The 17232-nt window shown below is 33.8% G+C and overlaps 1 pseudogene; it reads right to left on the reverse strand.

The window, feature by feature from the left end:
- Positions 1-12036: 12036 nt before the first annotated feature.
- On the reverse strand, positions 12037-12387 carry LOC109451422 (small ribosomal subunit protein uS8; annotated as a pseudogene).
- Between the last annotated feature and the right edge of the window lie 4845 nt (positions 12388-17232).

Below are 17232 nucleotides of genomic sequence, written 5' to 3' on the forward strand. Positions count from 1 at the left end.
TCACTCCCTACTCTATAATGAGGCATACTTCGCATAAACTGTGACAAAATTCAATCTACTTCATAGCTAATTTACATTAAAGAACAGGAAATAATTATAGACTAACTGAACTGCCTCATATGTGAAGAAACCAACCCACGGGAATATCTGTATAATTCTCAATAAGGACTTATATTCAAATACATAAAGAGCTCTTACATCTCAATGAAGAGAAGGAATACAACCAATTAAAATGTGCAGAAATGTGTAGAGACCTTTCACAACAGAAGATAAGAGTAAGCCATGTGCACATGAAAAATGCCAAATGATATATAGATGATGTACTACAGAATTGTACACCTGGAACCTATGTAACTTTACGAACAATTGTCACTCAAAAAACTTTAATTTATGAAAAAGAAAAGAAAAATGCCAAATGAGATTAACTTTCGGGAAATTCAAATAAAAATTACAGTGATATACCTCTATAAAACAATTATGACTAAAATGAAAAAGCTGACTATACTAAATCTCAGTGGGTTAGTTTTCTATTCCTCAAAATTAATCATCACAAATTAAGCAGTTTGAAATATTGACCAGTTATTATTTTGCGGTTTGCATAGGTTCGAATCTGAGATGGGTTAGCGGGATCCTCTGCTCAGGGTCTCACAAGGTATCAGTTGTCACCTGTAACTCAGGGTCCTCGTCCAACCTCAGGTGGTTGTGGTAGAATTCATTTCTAAGGCTCCTATTTCCATGTTGCCTGTCAGCCAGGAATGACTCTCAGTTCCTTCCTATAAACCACCCACGTTTCTTGTCACAAGAGACCCTCCATTTTAAAAGACAGCAATGAAGAATCTTTCTTGGATCGAATCTCTCTCACACTCATTAGGTCACCTAATTAGATCACGTCCACTCAATACAATTTCCCCTTTTTAAATTCAACTATGCCGCAGAACACAGTCTAATCTCAGGAGTGAAATCTATCCTGTACACAGTCCAGAGTCATTATACAGGGTTTGTAGACAGTGAATAGGAATCTTGAGGGGAGACTTAGAATTTTTTGCCTACCACATACTATAGACTGAATGTTTGTATTCCCCCAAATGCATTTGTTGAAACTCTAATCCCCAATGTGATGGTATTTGGTGATAGGGCTTTGGAGGTAATAAGGTTATGAGGGTGGGGACTTACTGAGTAGGTTAGTACCCTTAAAAGAAGAGCTTTCTCACTTTACTCTCTGCCATGTGAGGATTGATTGTGAATATTTATTTGACATCTTAAATGAATATGAATTAAGAACTGAAATTTCCGTTCATAGCATCAACCTTCCTCTTGCTTTTCTCTTCCTTTTACAACTAGCTACTCTACTTTTCAGTTAAGATTGACCAACTTCAAGAAAATTATATTGCATTGAAAGTTATATATTCAAAAAATATGTATTTTAATGATTCTTTTAAATCTGATATATTGAAAATTAACAAATAGTTCATTTGGGAATAGAAAAGGAAGTTTCTTATCTATTTCTACTTTTTTCCTCTAACATAAATTTCCAAAATTTATGTTCCAAGAAAAAGAGATTATTTTTTACTAAATAGTCTATTCTTATTTATTTTTTTGAAAATAGAGTGTTATGTAATGTATAATACATTTAAAAAGCACATCATCTCCTTTCACATTTAAGGAACTCCCCATATAATTTTCATAACTGTGAGTACTTCACTTCTATATGCAGAGAAATGTACTAAACCTGTGGCAACCATGTTTCTAAACTTAACGAATCATGTAATATGTAGTATAGTTACAAAGAATAATAACAAATTATAATCCAAGGAAATTATGTCAAAGTGCCTGCTGGAGGTACAATTAATGACAAAAATATGTAGAGGTGTGCTGACATTCATTATAAATGGAGAAATATGTTTTTAAAATTATCCTCCAGAAAGCAGTGCAATCAAACTTAAGCACCAGGTCACAATTTATTTAGTCAAGGATATCATACAGTAAAACCAATGATGCAGAAAAATGGAACTGAAGAAACGAACAGAGTTATTACATGAGATGAAAATCAAAGTCATGACTCATGTATTTATCATTTGAGATATATTGGCATTACCTTCAATTGTATAATTCTTAAATACTTAAGTATAATTCTTATAGTGGTCAATACTAATCACGTATTCGTACTATATATTCAGTGTGAGGGAAGATAAACTCTAGCTCTTGATGAGAAGACTAAGCGTGCATTTGCAAGGATGGAGGAATTGTTGGCACCCGCATTTTCAGGCAACAGTTCACTCATGCCTTTATTCCCTTTTATTCTAGTATATAGGACATTTCTCAACTGATGTAGCAATTAAAGTGATTTATTTAGTTTTGTTTATTTATGTTTACTTTTCTCTCATTTAAGAAATCATTTAACTATAGAATGATAAGTAATTTTATTCTAAGTTTCAATCCTGTTTCAAATCTGCCTCCCTCCTTTTTGTTATTATTTTAATTCATTTTTAAAAAAATTGCTGTTGCTACTACAAAAGCATCTTAGCAATCTTGTGTTCCTCTAGTATTATCACTTTGACAGTCTTTCTTTCCCATTGCCTGCAGAATTGTTTACTGAAACAAAATTTTTGTCAATCAGTTATTTTAATATGTTTTAGGATGTTTCTTAACCTAAGATTTAAATCCCTTATGTGTCACAAAGAGTCTTTTTTAAGTTTAGTTCCAGATAACTTTTCCACCTTTACTTCCCACTAAAAAGTCTTTTAGCACTACACGCCTGCTGTAAGATGCAACTTTTCATTTCCTATAAATCAAAATCTGCATGATTCCTACCGTTTGTTAACTATAGAACCTTCCTGAAAAACACGTATCTTCCCCTTTTAACACGTTGACCCTTTAAATCATAGCTCAATTTTGCTTAGAGCGATCTAACTAGTTATTTCCTAATTTCCAGATCCTGGGAGATTTAAACAAATGTCTTCTATGCTTATATGTCACCTTGGATATTGTATCAAAGAATTCATCATATTGTACAGTGATTTTTAATTGATCTTTCTTTCTCCACCCAACCTTTGATCACCATAGTTCACGTACCGACCAGTACCTACCAATCCTCCTTACATAGAAAGAATTCAATGAATGTTTCTTGGCTAATAAATTTATCTGACTAATGTATTTAAAAATTGCACAATACATTTATACATTTTATACTGAATATATATTCATTATATTAGTCATGATTCTTTATTAATCTTTGAATCAAAATATACTAGGAATATTAAAGGCTATGTGACAAATATGTAAAGCAATTCCACAGAACTCTCAGAGACTATGAAAATATCAACCTGACACTTTTGTTAAACATTTCATTTATTTTAAAAATAAGCTAAATATGAATATTCCCTAATACCAATTTTCACAACCTGGGACAGTACCCTAGGAGTATTCCTGTTGTATAAATTCTGTATTTTAATACAAGAAATAAAAAGTCACTTTTCTCATGATTTGTTTTTATTTTTTAAGTACTTGTTATTGAGCACACTGGACTAAAGGTGCAATAAATGTCTTCATTTCACTGCCAAACTATTCATCTGTACTAGAATGAAGAGAGTGGTGTGCTAATATCTTGATAGCCCAACCACTTTATCAAAAGTGGAAAGATTGCCAAATTTGCACTACAAAATAAAACATGTTTAGCACTGATCGGCTGCAAGGAAAATAATTTGTTTTCACAACTATTGATGTTTTAGCAAGTATCAAAAGAAGTAACATATTCCTAGAATATGTAGTTTATAATATCCTTTTCCTACTTGTCTTTGTTTTATCTTTAAAGCAAATCTTCAGTAGAGGCCCTCTGAGTGCTCTGGATTTGGATCTCATGTTGGGCTGTGCAAGACTGGAATTGATCCATGACCCTTGATAGTGGAGGAGCAATAAGAAATTCCCTGCATTTTGGAAAATGAAACCTGATAAAATTAGAAAACTGGCAAATCATTATATGGGAAATAAATGAAAATAAATAGTCAAACAGGGTGCAAAACTGAGTATAAGGAAATGGAAAAGAAACTAGGGAATCCGATCGAATTTAGAGAATTGAAGTAGGGCCAGGAAGCAAAGCTGGGAGTAATTTCCTGAGATATTTTAAGATTTGACAGAGGCCACCTATATAGGAGATAGAACTTGTAACATGGACAGGGAGAAAATTACAAAGGGCAGAAAAACGGCCTGGGTAATCAATAAGTAGTAAATATTCATAAGTCTTAAATTTAATAGAAGAGAGACACGTCACAAAATGACTCAGATAAATCATCTTTCCTTTTCAAATTGAACTAGAAGTAAAAGTATAATTTCTATATTTACCAATGTATTTTTCTTGGTGTGAACATTTTATGGAAATTTGTCTGGTGTTGAAAATACACATTTTAATTTAGTTGAATGAAGAGTTAAAACGTATCTAAACACAATGCATATTTCTTTAGAGATTACTAACATAATTCTTAAATTTGTACAATTCTTTCAGCAAATGTTAATAAGGCATTCAAGGTATTAGTTACTCTAAGCCTACTTAGATCACACTTTGAATGTCTTCAAGAGAGCATTTTTTATAATTAATTCTGAAAAAGAAAATGTCAAGGGAAACAAATAGGACTCTGTCTATAATGCCAGATAAATGATTTAAGAATTTCCCCCCTCCCGCTGAGACCTAGCAACATTTATGATGTAGTCAGTAATACTCTCAGCTTGCAAGCTCAGTCCTGTTAATTGTCTTGTGGCCAAGGGAAACTTAGGCTCATGAACCTGCAGGTCTGACAATGGTCCTGGCAGGCATGCTGAGAGTTCATGGGCACTGGGTTACTTAGGAAACCACAGTCTTTTTGTAATCTAGCAATCCTCAATTCAGAGTGCGTAAGAAACTCTGGAGGAACAATTATAAATTCAGGTACCCAGGCCTGTACTCCAGTTACTCTGATTTGATAGGCCTGAAGTTGGACCCAGGAACCTGCTTAAATAAATACCTCAGGTAATTCTAATGGAGTCATCTAAGGGTCATACTCATTCTATGAAAAACAGTATTCTTTTTTAATATTCCATAAGTTTTTAACTGTGATTCTTAATATTTCCTCAAGTTTTAAAACTTGTCATTTCCATAAATATGTCTTCAAGGTACTGAAATGTGTCCTTCTGTGCCCATGCCTATTTGAATTGAATAACCCACCTGATGCAAGATATGTCATTTTTTTGATTTTTGAACAGAGTCAGTGATAGAGTAACGACACATATTTTTTCACTATGGTTAATTTCTGAAGAAAATTTCATACATAAGAATAGCTGGGTCAATCATGGCAAAATTTCCTTTAAGACATAATAGTTGACGATAAGATTATGGGCTGTTGCCCACATTCTCAGCATCACCATCATTTTACAGTCACTGCCCACCATGATAGTAAATGTAATACACCAGTATGCTGATAAAACAATGCCAATCCTTTCGGGGGCATTCTCTCTCCTAAAGTTATTCAGGGTCTGCTGGGTGGGTGTATTTATGGATCTAGAGGAGAGAGTGAAGTATAAGGAGGATGATTCCTCATGAATGGAGAGAAAAAAAAAAGTAATGGGAGAGAGAAGGGTAGAAGGAAACAGTATTACATTTCATAGTCAGAGAGTTATTATCTGTGCTAGATGACACTGATACTGAATCTTACTCAGGTTTTCACTGTATTTTTTAAATTGAAAGTTTATGAGCTTTATAGTGAGTGTGCTGTTTTGCCCACTAGATGTACGTGTAGCATCTTTAACCCACTTGAATAGCTCTGATCTTCCAACAAATCTACATTTTGCAATGTGCTGTTTCTACAGTATAAATTTCATTCCGAAATACACTATGAAATTCTGCAGTTTTCCTACATTATGAAAGACCATTCATTGTCTACGGATATCCTGGGCTTGGCCTGTCTCTCCGTTTCATCCTTTTCTAAATGTCATTGTCATATACCAACAGATCTCTAATATACAGGTTGTATCACGGTCAAGTGACATACCTGTGAGATAGTCCTTTGTCACTCAGTCTGCATGGCTCATGCTGTGATACTCCACTAAATTGAATTATGGGATATACTGAAAATGATGGTGGTACATAAAGACCCTTATTTCTTATTAATGTGACTTCGTGTATCTTTTCAGTTTGTTTACCAATTGTGATTACTGTAAATTCAGGTATGACTAAGACATATCCAATGTTAACTCTTCTTTGTTTATTCATGTCATTTTATCTTATCACAGTTCTTATCAAAAGGAATAACATTTCTGTTTGTTTTTTTTTTTATCACCAGAGTTTCCCAACAAAGTAATAGGAAATTTTCCTGTTTCAAAGCAAAGCAATTTTGAAAATTGTGCTGAAATATGTTAAAATAAGAATAAATGAATTTATGTGAGTCAGTGAGAAAGAAAATGGGAAACGTTAGGTTAATTCTAGACATGAAATTTGGGCACTAATCATAACCTCTGATAGAGATCAGATACCTTAGTGCTACTGTGTGGTACCAGGTTTAGTGTCTGCTCAGTTCATGACCCAGATATTCAAAAACATATAAAAGTAAGATCTGAATAGAAAACCTTGCCATTCTGACCTTATAATGGCATATGTATGTGAAAGTAACATAAAATGAAACTTTCTTACACAAAACAGCAATGATTCAATTAACCACAACCCTAAAGGTGGGTAGTTTTTATAATCCTCCTTTTCCTATTTCCCACCTCCACTGCTGATGTGATGGGTTGTCTGATGATCTACACAGATGTTCCTCAATCCTGATCTGTGTCCTGGTGCTGAGTTTGGAACATGCTTTCACCTGTCTGAAGTAAACTAAAGAAAATGCAATGAGCTTGTCATAGAGGTAAATTTATTCAATTCATAAAATCACTGATTGTTTTGACATTATGACTTTCTTATCTTTTTCTTTCAGGATTTGGGCTGATTTTAGACAGCCTTTTTGCTTGTGTTTCTTTTGTGATTTAACATATTCTTGCTGGGTAAAGGGCAAAAATTATAATTGAGTGTTATATTCCAATTTATTTTTAATTACACTGACCCCATAAATTGAGAAATCCTAGCAGCCTTAGTATGCTCCATTCCTCTCCTTAAGAAATGAAAGATAGTGACGTAATTTCTGACACATGATTATTTATTTATTTTTCTTTATTAAACAATTTGTTGCCACTATGGGAAGAAAAATAGACTCTTGTCCCACTTATCTTAGTGACATTTCATGGACCAATTTTAATTAACATATATTTGATTGCATGTCAAAATGCTCTGGTTCCTTTAAAATGTCAACTTTTAAAATGCTGACATTTTCTTGGAAAGAGCAAGGACCTGAATGACTTAATTAGGAAGGAACTGGCCACTCAGAGATTCCAGTATAAAATAGAGTTCATTTCTGTGGATAGGAAAGTTGACCCTAATGGTGGCACACTCTTTTTTTCAGCTCAATGTTAGAATCACCTTCCACGTGAAGCCTGATTCCACACTTTTCCCCTTTCCTACTAGAGAATTGATCATATTTTCTACTATAATCCAAACCTGTGTTTATAATCATACAACGGTTACAGTCACCTCTAAAGTTCTTGAGAATGGGAACTTGTCATATTCATTTGTTTCCCAAACACTTATTACTGTCATTGAAACACAGTAAACACTGAGTAGATATTTCCTGAAGTCATATTGAAGGAGGAAGTGACAAGTCAATATCAATAAGAAAGATTTTGATTTAGAGTAAGGATGAGAAATCATTGAGAATTTTACAGAAAATATTTACTCAAAAAAACTTAACATTTCAACTTGATACAACTGAGACAAGTTGAAAATGTGTGGCTGTAAGTAATTTTGAAGAAGAATCCATGTATGTATTAAATTTAAGAATTTGGAGATACTGAAAGTGTGAGACAGGTATGCAGAGACCTGGGATATAGTGTAAAGCAGCTTGTTAATATGAATGGGATACAAACAGGTTGAGTTTGACCTTTATTATACTCAGATAATGAGGTGCATATGTTGACATTCTTAAGTATAAAAGGTTGTTTTCTTAACTGTTTTATACAGTTGTTTTCTTAATTGTTAGAACATAGTATACAATAAATGAAAACACTTGGTTTAGATTTTTTCCAGTGAATTTATATAAATTTAGAAATAGAAAGTGAATAAGTGATGATTCCTGTTTCTTCGACCCTATCTTTATTTTTAATGCTTTAGGGAAATCAAAACATACATAGCAATTTTGCCTGTTAGAGAATTCATGAAATTAACATGTTTATAGCTAACTCCCAAATAAGAAAGAGGTAGGTCAAATCAGCTTTGTTTTGTCCTTTTAATATAATGGGAATTTAATAGTGTATAGAAATGTGTACTGTATACCTAACTTAAGCGTGTATTTAATATCGCCACCCTAATTTCCAAAGAAGTTGAAAAACAGTAGAGAGGAGAAAAAAAAGATGGATGAGAAAGACATTTGTTTCGAGGGCCATGATCTCTAATGACAAACTTGTACGATAAGTAAAATAATCAAAATCTTATGACTATTAACATTTTGTTATGTTTAGGAAGTAATAAGCAAATGGGTTGACATACACTGAAGGGGAATTTGTAAGTGATGTGGCAACTAATGGATTACAGTCTCAGAATTTTCTGGTCAGGACTTAGGAATGTGTACTGTAGAGCTCTACCCTGTACCCTAATTCCCACCAGATGAGGCTGATGGAAAGTAACACTGGCAAACCAGTACAACTGACACTAAATTGGGAATAGTTCCAGGATTGCAGTGTGATCATTAACATTGGGTACAACTTGTGACCTTACTCTGAATCTTAATTTAAATGTACTCAGAGATGTGTGAAGCTTTGATTTCCGAAGCTGCTGACATGCAAAACCTATCTGATTTCTAGTTGTCATATTTTTCAAACCAGCTGGGTGTCAGCGAAATTATTTTGTGTCCCTGCTGGGCTATAATGGAATGATTTTTCACTTTGTTTGAAACTCATGCAGATCCAAATGAAATTGAAACTGAAGTGAAATGTACAAGGTGTCTATCACAGGAGCCAGTGCCAATATGTATATTTTTATTTTTCCTTCAAAATGATTGCTAACTTAAACAACAGGCTTCACACTTGTATAATGTCAGCAGACCTATAGCAGTAGTTATTCTCGAGGACTCTTTGAGGATAACTGGGCAGCATGTTAAAAGAGAAGTGTTGCTACTAATTGTATTGACAATGAGGGTATGTTGACTATCAATTCTTTAGGTTGTGATTCATGTTGATGGTGGGTATAGCTGAAGCTATCATGAGTCATGTTATCAGATTCAAATTTGTTTTATTTCCTGTTGTATTAGATGATGTTAAGATGACAGATTAAGATCCTGAATTAACAAATTCAAGTTACCAGAATGTTTTTTTATTTTACGTTAGATCTGAAATAGACATGACCTCAGAGACTATTTGCTTTTACATTTTTAAAAAGTGTAAATAGCAGAAATTAGGAGATTTCTCTGGACATGTTAATCACTGAGAACATTATTTTGGATAAATGAAATAGATAGTCCTATACCAAAAAAAACCTAAAAAATAAAAATAAATGAAACAGGTCTAAACAAAGAGAATGTTACTTTAATGTATCAAAATATTTATTTTTTTGCATATAATTTCCTTCCCAATTTTAAACAAAATGGAGCGATTTACTCATCTTAACATCTTTTCTTCTTCTCCATGATAGCTGAATGAAAATGTATGGAGTGTTATCTAATAATTCAAGTGTGGCTGACTTCTCCATTCAGTCTCTTTGGATGAGATGTTTTAGAATGTGGTCCTGGTTTTAATATTTGAGGTCCTATGGCTTTACCCTATCAGGAGAAGACACCTAGTTTTAATACTAATTCATAATATTCTTCCTCCCAGCAATGGTGCTGGTTTTGTACAAGTATATCAACATTCTTTCCCATCCCTTTTTTTTACGGTTCTGCCTAACATTGGTTTTGAAAAACTGTTTTTCTCCCCTAAGCAACTGATGTATCAGAGAACAATTTGAACAAACAGATTTTGCATCCTTATGTGTGATTTCACCTTTGAGAATCACTAAGTGAATGCAAAAAACTGCACCCCACTGAACCAAGACATCTAGAAATACACAGAAAACAAATGCACACACAGAAACACACCATGAAAGGAGGAGCTGCACTCATCCACACTTGGTAGGATTGCCTGTCTGATCTCAGGGAATCTTCCACCACTTTGCAACAACTTAAAAGTCACAACTCCTCTGGCAGCCATTTGAGACTGCCACCCTCCCCTCTTTTATTTTCCCCTTTCCTCTCTGTCTCTTATGCATTGCTCCACTCTGTTCTGTTTCTCTCTCTCTTTAACTCTCTTTCTCACACTCATTGTCTATTTACCTTCTGTCTCTTCCTCTTGCAAAAGAGGGTATAGTGTTGCATACGTATCCACATGCAAGCTTAAACTCTTTCCAAGGTAAAGGGTCATATTTATTTGTAGACTTTTTTTCTTGACAATGTAGCGTGCATATAATTGTGCTACCTTTTTTTTAGTAGGTAGCTATTTTGTTGTTGTTGCTACTGAGGCACTGAGGACAATCTTGAGTATTGTGCATCTAATCCCATTTTCCATAAGCTCTGTGGCTTTTACAACATAATTTTGCAGGATGCTTTGGTTTCAGAAACACATATGTCACTATAGAGTGGAAATTACTGTATCACCCTTTGCGGACAGTCTGGTGTCTGCCAAAAACTAGTGAAAACATTACCCAGGAGACAGACATTTTTATTAACCCTGGTCAGGAAACAAATCTATCCTTTGACCTAGAGGGAGACATTATGTTTATCTCCTAAGACTGTTTTTTATACAAACCTTGAAAGATTATTCCAGAACAAAGGCTGTCAAGCCTCTGAATGATGTACATACAGGACTACAGACACACGTGGAGAATTCCCCCCTTGTCATTTTCTTCCCAGGGGCGAGTATAAGATTGCCTTTTTCACCAGGCTTTCCCCAGTAGACAGGTCCGGGGGAACGTCCCCCAGAGCATGGTATCCAGCTAACGCAAGAAGAGTCTCCAGGGAAGGATAGGTGATCGGGTGATCATCCTGACTAGTTCCTCCAAGGGTACTCTTATCATGGTAAACCATTCCTAAACTGGTTAAGCCCCCAGCCACTGACTCAGAAGAAATTAATAGGGTCACCGAGTTTATTAGACTTGGGGTTTTAGTGGCTAACAAGTCTCAACACCCCTGTCGAGAATGCCAATTTAATGATCTGCCAGAATTATAACGCTCATAAATACTGGACAGTGGTGTCAGCTCAAAAAGGTGTGTATTTCCATGCAGTCCTACTATATGTGTCATCTAATTGATGTGTATTTCAGATTGAGTAGGAATTCAGATTAATAGGGTCTCATTTTATTCCTCTTTTATTGGCAGTATTTCCAATATCATCATAACTTAAGCTTAACAAATGACATAAATATATCAGGTGCACAGAGCAAAATTCTATTCTTGGGAGAATTTGTATTGATACTGCCAAAATTGGCTTCTATAAATTTCATTGTCATTTTTGTAATAGCTAGGAAGCCACTTTCTACAGTTAACACACTCCTCTTTACTCATGTATGTACATTCAGTGTGGAGAAGTCCAACTGTTTTTTGTTTCTTTTTTTCATTTGTTTGTTTAAGATGTAACTGTGGGACTATTAAGTGTTAGTATTTTAATTTAGCAATTTAAAGTTATCTTATTTCTCATATTTCAATATCTTGGAAGAATTTCAGTATATCTTTCAACTTACAGTATAAAATTAGTGGTGAATATTTATATATTTAATATGTGAATTTGGCATTTGTTGTGCATCTGTGGGCTTGTAAAATTTGCTTATTTTTCTATCAAAGGATGTAGTTTTTCACAGGTTAAATATATGTATTTTTTTTCCATTGAAGCATTTTATTTGTGCATATGTATTACATCCCTTTATAAGAATCCCAGAATTTTTCCTCCTGTGTGTTTTCATCTTGCTTCTTCATGGTCCATGATGCTCACTGAGGTTGTCAGTACAATGAAACCAAATTGGCGGCATGGGAGGAGGTTGTTCTGCCATTTTTCTAGATCTTTGAGTTGCACAACGAATCTGGGGCTGATAACTGCATACTTGTTTAACCCACCCATGAGGTTCACAACAATTTTCCCTGCTCTGTGATCATCAGTGATTTCAAATTCACCAGTGTAACCGGGCTTCATCATCACTGTTAGAAACCGGACGATGACCTTGGAGCACGGCCTAATAAGAACCTGGGGTTTGTCTCTCTTCTCGGCATTGTTGATGCTTTTGCGAGCACCGGCCAGGACGTTCATGTGCATCGTTATGGCTGCATGGAAAGATGGCAGAAAGAACTATGTATTTAAACTTACCTTCCTGCATATAGCCTAGAAATCCTTCTCAGGGTACAAGTTTGCTTTTATGTTGATTATGCTTTATTTGATGTACAATGTATTTTCAATATTAAGTTCTCAAATCTGTAGTTTATTTTCATTCTCAATTTATGTTACTTTATGCATAAAAACCACTTTCTACTCAGAAACCATACAACTATATATATAATATATATAAAAGCATATATATATGCATATATATATATATGCTTTAATGTTTATCGTTTAAGTTCAATAATTTATTTTAGAATGTGAGTAAAAAAGTGAGAATCTCAGTTGGTCCTTCCATAAGTATTTTAACTTTGGTCCTACCACTATTAAGGTATTGCTTTTTTCACATTACGTGAACAACCCAGTAGCAAACCAAACAAATGAAAAACAAACAAACAAAAAAACAGAAAGAACTCTATATTACCTGATGAATCACAGTATGATTGTATGCATTAAATAATTGGATTAAAAAACACAAAAATTGGGTTTTATCTCATATTTTACAATAACATTTACAAAACCATCTTTTGGCCTGTAATATTTTGTTACACTAGCCTTCAACACAGTAATCTAAGTGATTAATTCAAGATATCCAGAAGTAGTTAAAAGGTAACATTATAAAATAGAAATCAAAAAGGGAAAATGTAAGGATAAAAAAAAAGTGTGAATTTATGTAAACTGCTTCAGTTGCCCTTTTTACATTTTACTTATTTATCATTTCTAGCCCAATCAAAGTCTGAATGGTATTGAGGTTGTTATTGTCATTCATAATGGTAATTTAATTTTGAAATAGTCCCCAATTCATTTATTTTCTTGGCAAAGTTTTCTTTCCCGATAGTCTTTTGGTCATTGTTGCTCAAGGCAAGCTTTAGACAGACATCACCAGGGGAGAAAGAATATGTGATTTACAGATCTTTCCCATCAGGAAGGAAAGGGAGATAAAAGGTCTTTCTGACGGAGTTGATGAAGAAGAGAAAGTTGGAAAAACAAGATAAAGGTCCTTTTTTCAGAAAAATCCAACAATTCCACCTACTGAGTATTTAGTTTGGTTGAGGAGAAAGTTATGGGGAAGTACAAACACACCTACCAATTTTGGATGGGAAGACGGTGAAAGCAGAGGAACTTTTGTTCTACTTCCTATTTTGAGGAGAATGTCTGATAGAGGACCTTAAATCAATATGGAATAATTCAAAATGCAACATTTAACAATGTCCCTGGCTTTCTCGTGACCTTCACAAAACATAGACTTGGTCCAAAAGTTCTCGCATAATATACTTGATGGGTCAGGAGGAGGAAATCTGGTCATCTGAGAATGAAGAATCTAAGTGATTTCCCTTGTGATTGCTTCAGTCCAAAATGGGGTGATTTCATAGATACGAGCTGGACAGATCAAAGTTGGGGACAAAATGGGGGATGTGACTGAGTCGCAGAGGGCTCACCCATATTGTCCGTGAGCACTTCGCAAGTTCAAGGAAAAGAACCCACAGCATGGAGGCTTACACCAAAATAGCCAATTGTAAGTAGCCCTAGAGAGACCTTTAGCAGCAGAGGCAGTGAGGACATAAGTCAATGCTCAGACACCACCAAGATGAGTTACATTTCAACATGTCAGTAGGATAATTCAGAGAGCGGGATGCACCATTCAGTATCGTTGTAAGATGCTCTGGAAAAAATTTAATTCTCTATTAAGAGTCACTATCCAGCATTTTATTTTCTCTTTTAAACCTATACTTTATCTAATTTTTGGAGAACTATACATCTCAATGTGAATAGGGCCTTCAAATTAAACACATAAAACAATAAAGAAGTCTGTTGGAAAGGTTACTTGAGGTTAAAAGAAAAGGCATTTACTTTAGCATTATTATTGAAAGTAAGCAGTGAGTGTAGACTCTACCATTTTCAAAATAGATTTTAAATCGTAGAAATCAAAATCATGTTATAGTCCAGAAACAAATGTCTGTATTTATGGGAATTTTGTGTGAAATAGATTTTTGTAATTTCATCTCAATAAGAATATATTCAATATATTTTATTGGTTAAATTGACTATATTTTTTCCAAAATCTAGTTAGTTCTCTACTACACAGTATGCACACAATCAAAAAATTTCAAGTGTATTACAATGCTAAAAACAAAGCAAAAATGCAAAGACATTTAAAAACAGTGCATGTTACAGTGACAGTTTATCCACTGCTGCTCAGGTTCAAGGACAATTATCCACTGCTTCTGTCCTGTTCCATCTGCTTCATGGAGTGAGGCTTTCCCTACTTATCACCATTCCCACCATAAAGGTTAATCCCCAGGGGTGGAGATTTAGAATGAAAAATTAATAGATAATGAATTTTCTACCAAAATTGTATTGATCAGAGACTGAGTTTGTGCAAGATCTCCTGGTCACTGGATATTCAATTGAAATGGGTTGAGTATTGGTTATTGAGGATACTTATTCAGTGATCTCTTGGTGCTGAGCCTGTTTCCATTCAGCAACGTGACCCTTGAAATGGAATATGATCTGTAGCCATTTATAGATTTCTAGTCAGTTCATTTCTTTCTCTATAGTTTCAGTCATCTCTTAACCTTCTTTTTTCTGTTCTTAAAAGTAATTCATATAAATGTTCAGAGATAGAAAACCCCACCCTTATTTCATACATCTTTCTGTAGTGTTTTGATAAGAATCTTCTTAAAGTAATGCTGAAAGTACATTTTTTAATTTTCATAGAATGCTAAGATTATATTTGTTTTCTCAGAGATTCAAGACATTTCTCCATTTACTTTTGGTGCCTTGCATTGCATAAAAAATAGGAAGCAAGTTTAATTACAAAATGCACTGTGTATTTATATACTCTATTAAAGCTTTAGATAACTTAAATTATTGTTCTATAATAATAAAACTTCTATAGAATATATTATTTCTTTGCATTCTTGCTGAACCCACTTGATGTCTTTCATTAGTGGATTTGTGTATTTCTTTATCTAGAAATGTTTTTTACATCTTTTCACTATAGCCTCTATTTTGTTTTCTTGCTAATATCCTTCTGGAAGGCATCCTGGATCAGTCATAGATCAGGCCTATTTGTCTTCTATAGATATTACCTTTGTTGAAATGCACTTCAGGTCTTTCAAATATTATACTCCGTTCTCTCAGACATCTGAGCTTAATTCTGTGGCTCATAACATTAAATGTTAGCAGTGTTGTGCTTTGTTATTTTGTCCTCATAAATGAATATAGCAAAATATCTAAATATAAGGTACTGTAAAACATGAATTATGTTTCCATAATTGTCCACAAGGAACAAGTTGTAAATCAAATTAATAAGCAGTGTTGCATACAATAGCATTGACAATAGCAATACTTTTGGAATAAATTTAACAAAAGATATGCAGGATCCCTAGATGGAAGATTTCAAATTTTATTAAAGAAAACGGAGACCTAAATAAAGTGACACACCATTTATACACATAAGGTATCTCAGGTTTCTATTTTTTTTCCACATTGATCTATAAATCCAGTGCAGAACCTGTCAAACCTAAACATATCTATAGCCTTTGATGCAGCAATCATACTCCTAGGCATGCTCAAGAGAAACTAGTGCATATGGCCACTGAAATTCAAAGAATGTTCATAGTGATGTTTTTGAAAATAGCCAAAATTTGAACTAACCCAAATGTCCATGGCACAGAGAATGGGCAATTTCATTTCCACAATATGGATGAATCTCCCATACATGATGTTAAATAAAAAGGTGTTAGACAGGAAAGAAGCGAAACAGTGTGATTCCATTTATATGAAATTGAAAACAATAAAAATCAACCTAAGATGATAGAAGGTAGAATAGTAGCTAAGCTTGAGGTAGGGAGCAATAATACTAAATGACTAAGATACTTCCTAGAATTGAGGACGTTTTCTATATCTTGGTCCAGTATTTTTTACACGAGCATATGCAAATGTGAGAATTTATCAATGTATAAATTTAAGAGTTTTACAATTTAAGAAATTTTTTTTTGTTTTTTTTTTAAGTCACTCATCACACTCTTTTACATGCGACTGTGTAAGGTGAATCTCAAGGAAGAGATTTTAAAATACTGCTTTTCTCAGGCATATTAGTTAATGAATTATATGAACTAGCTTTAAGGATTATACAATAAGACACATGCAAGTAATCGAGCTGGAATAAAGTATGTAAAGGATAGTGAATTGGTTCTGATTTCTAATTCAGGAAGAGATTAGCAAATAATAACCAGGATTAGGAAGCAGTTGAAGTTATCTTGTTCAACTATAACCTTTGACAGTGATACGAAGTATGGGAAAATTTTCATTAGAGCAATTTTAGGAGAAATGGTATAAGAGTATTTCCATTTAATATCAGAAAATTTTGACAATTAATGGAACTATTCCACTGTACATACAGAGTCTGTATTTGATTTGTCTTCCATCTGCATTCAGACATTAACTAGTATATAATAAAGTGTCTCTTATTCCAAACCAGGAGAAATAACTTAAGACATTTTTAGTTATTCTATTGGAATACAAAAATAAAAATCTTAAAATAGCAGGGAAACCATGGTAAATATTTAAAACTTTAGAGTGTAAGTACCTACTTGAATTCATTACATCTCATATTGAATCACCGCAAATCAATGGAACAACTTAGCCTATCAATTTATGTTTATCTCATTCTTCCAAACGCAAGTGTTTTTAACTGTAGTTGTTAAACAGATAAGTAAAATTTCAAATCCTCCTCTTCCTCACAAACCCAACCCTCCTTGTCTTGTTGTGTGTCCT

Source organism: Rhinolophus sinicus, linkage group LG03, assembly GCF_036562045.2.
Source record: "Rhinolophus sinicus isolate RSC01 linkage group LG03, ASM3656204v1, whole genome shotgun sequence".
Classification (NCBI taxonomy): domain Eukaryota; kingdom Metazoa; phylum Chordata; class Mammalia; order Chiroptera; family Rhinolophidae; genus Rhinolophus; species Rhinolophus sinicus.